The sequence below is a fragment of the Rana temporaria genome, chromosome 10 (genome assembly GCF_905171775.1).
Source record: "Rana temporaria chromosome 10, aRanTem1.1, whole genome shotgun sequence".
In the NCBI taxonomy this organism is placed as follows: Eukaryota; Metazoa; Chordata; class Amphibia; order Anura; family Ranidae; genus Rana; species Rana temporaria.
In genome coordinates, this window is record NC_053498.1 from 25,322,691 (window position 1) to 25,326,415 (window position 3,725).

The window sequence follows — 3,725 nt, forward strand, 5'->3', positions numbered from 1 at the left end:
CCCAAGAGATGATAACAAGGGATTCCAAGCATCAAAAGCACCCATGAAACGCAAAGGCTGGGGGATCTTCGCCAGGAGCCATGCGTGATAGCACATCCGCATTAATATTAGACTTGCCACTTCGGTACTTGATAGAGAAGTCATAGTTGGCCAGTCTGGAGGCCCATCTTTGCTCAAGGGCACCTAGTTTAGCGGTGTTCAGGTGAGCCAGGGGGTTGTTATCGGTGTAGACCGTGAATGAGGTGGCTGACAAATAGTCCTTACATTTTTCGGTGACTGCCCACACGAGGGCCAGGAGCTCTAACTTGAAGGAACTGTAGTTAGAATCATTCTTCTTAGCCCCTCGCAGATTCCGGCTGGCGTAAGCTATCACCCTCTCTTGTTTTCCCTGCATCTGGGACAACACTGCCCCGAGTCCTTCAAAGCTGGCATCTGTATACAGTCGGAAAGGCTGAGGATAATCCGGATAGGCCAGGATGGGAGGCTCTGTCACTAGATGTTTTAGAGCCTGGAAGGCCACCTCTTGATCTTTGGCCCATTCCACAGGCAGCTTGCCATTATAGTTCCCCTTCGCCGTGCCTCGCAGGAGTAAGGTCAATGGCTCGGCAATTTGTGCAAAATGAGGAATAAAGCGGCGGTAATATCCTGAAAATCCTAAGAAGCTCCGAATATCCTTAACGGTGCGTGGGATAGGCCAATTCTTGACAACTTCGACTTTAGCTGGATCAGGTTGGACCCCTTCGGCACTGACGACGTGGCCCAGGTAATGTACTTGTGGCTTGAGTAGGCGGCACTTGGAGGGTTTGACTTTCAGACCATGCTGGATCAGTACTTGGAAGACGTCGAACAGGTGAGTCAAATGTTCCTGATAGGATTTGGAATACACAATCACGTCATCCAGGTAGAGTAGGACACTCTGGAAGTTAAGGTGTCCCAGACATCTCTCCATCAGCCGTTGAAAGGTAGCTGGGGCATTGCACAGCCCAAAGGGCATACTTTTAAATTCGAAAAGACCCATGGGGGTGACAAAGGCTGTTTTCTCCCTGTCTTCGACGGCCATGGGCACCTGCCAGTATCCGCTGGTCAGATCCAATGTAGAGAAGTAGGCCGCAGAACCCAGCGCGGTGAGTGACTCCTCAATCCGGGGGAGAGGGTATGCGTCTTTATGGGTGATGTCGTTCAATTTCCTGTAATCAACACAGAAACGGATGGTCCCATCCTTCTTCTTAACTAACACCATGGGTGCTGCCCAGGGACTCTGGCTCTCTTGTATTACATCCGCCTCCTTCATGTCGGTTAACAGTTTCTTGACGGTTTGGTACATGCCTGGTGCCACAGGCCGATGCCTTTCCTTGATGGGGGGTTTATCGCCGGTCAGGATTCGATGCTTAATCATGGAGGTTTTTCCAAAATCGGTTGGGTGTTTGCTGAAGGCACTCTGGCACTCCTTCACCACCTCGATGACCCCTTCGACTTGTTCTGGTGGGGTGAGAGATCCTCCTATTTGCAGTTGGTGCCACCAAGGTTCTGGAAATTTTTTTGGGCACTCAGCTGTTGGGCCGCCTTCCGTGAAGAGAGTATGTCACTGGAGTCCAGGAAAACAAGTTGGGCCACTGGAGTGTACTTTGGTAGGGTGGTGGCTACGCCGGACAAATTAACTAGGCGGACTGGGACCCGTCCATTCACCACCGTCACTAGGCCCCTTGCAGCTCGGACTAAAGGAAAATCTTCAGATTGTATGGGCTCCAGTAAGGCCTGATAGTCCTGATTCCTTACACCAGGGTGCGCCCGACACCACAAAATTGTCTCTGTGTTCGGCTGCAGAGTCACGGGCCTCATGTCTTGGATCCGAACTTTACCGATTTCTCCTCTCCGGTTCGCGAACTTCTGTTCTGCTTTCAGAATTTTGAGATGGTGTTGCGCAGTCCTCTGACCGGAGGAAGACATGTGGGGGAGAGAGGCATGCAAGGCATCCAAAATATCACTGAAGCAATGTCTCATTATATTCATCCCCAATATAAACTCTGTGGCCCCTGGTACCGTGACATTAGTGAAAATTATACCTTGACCTCTAAGTGTGTGACCTCTCAGCTGAATAGTGGGCTCCCAGTACCCATGTCTGGGAATTGGTTTCCCGTCCCCTGCCAGGACACTAAAATCCATATCATCTGGTTCACACAATGAATCGACATTCCAGTACCTATAGAATAGGCCCTTAGAGATGGTAGACACCTGCGAGCCTGTATCAATCAGGGCCTGCAGTTGGACACCATCTATGGTAACATTTACATAGGGGCAGGATGCAATGTATAAGGACTGTCCTGAGTATATTGGCTCTTCTGCTGGACCTGTGATTCATTTTCCTGAGGGCCGGTCCTCGACGTCAGGGGACGCCCGTTTAAAGCCCAGCATTGCATCTTCCAATGACCGGGTTTGTCACAGAAATCACAGTAAGGCCTACTAGAGGGTCCTGAGCGAGGCCCGCTAGAATGGGGAGGAGGGGCAGGAGTAGGTCTCCTAGTCTCTGGAGGCTCTCTAAGTACCCGAGTGGTGTGATTAGCCAACTCCTTTACCACTTGGGTAAGCTGGACAATATCTTGTCTAACCTCTTGAATCTCAGTAATTGTAGTGGAGGCCGGGGGGACAGCCACGGGTGCGGGGGCTGGTGGTAACAGTGGTGCAGGGCACGCCGCCGCACCCATGGGTTCAGTTTTAGGGTCAGGATGCTCCTCGGGGCTTGCCCCCTGCTCTATAACTTGAAGGGCTAGGCGCTTAAAGGCAGAAAAAGACATATTGGGGTTCTGTACAGCTAACATCTTTAATTGCGCCTTGTCCCATTTATTTTGGACCCCTTCTATGAATCTATCAATCAATAGTTTGTTACCCTGGTCAGGGGTGATATTGTCCAGTTTCTGGACTGCCTCCAGGGCATTCTGCAAGGCTACTGCATATGCCCTTAGTGTTTCCCCCAGCTTTTGTCGCCTCTCGTACAGCCTGAGGCGGACCTCTGAGGGTGAGTGGGACTCAAATACCTGATGTAATCCCTCGAAGATCTGATCTACTGTAGTCTTCTCAGAAGTGGGCCAGGTACGGACTTCCTCACGTGCAGGTCCATGCAACTGTCCCATGAGCAACAGCACCTGTTGGTTAGGGGGGAGAGAGTAGAGAGAGAAAATGCTTTGGAAGCCCTCCTGGAAATCCTTGAGGGAAAAGGGATCCCCTCTGTAGTTAGGCAACACAGGCTTCCCCAGGTAGAATGGGGGGCCCCCACTGTCATGACGTCGTACTGGAGGTGATCCCGGAGGGGTAGCTTGTGCAGGAGCCGCAAGAGGATCTGGTATATCACCTGCATCTGGTGATCTTGGGGCTGACATGTTGTAGCCTTGTTTGAGTGCACTGTCACTTTAAGAAACTTTGAGAGCGCTGTCTTTGAGTGCGATGTCTTTGAGTGCGCTGTCACTTTAAGAAACTTTGAGTGCGCTGTCACTTTAAGAAACTTTGAGAGCGCTGTCTTTGAGTGCGATGTCTTTGAGTGCGACGTCTTTGAGTGCGCTGTCTTTGAGTGCGCTGTCTTTTATTGCCGGACACGTTGCTATGGCTGCGCCCGGCAACTTCTTTTTTTTTGGTCCGGTCAGCAATTGTTTCCTCCGTGCAACACAGAGTGGATTCTCTAGTTCCGGCTTGCACACTGAAGAGGCGTCACTGCCGGGGCTTGACTGGGCGGA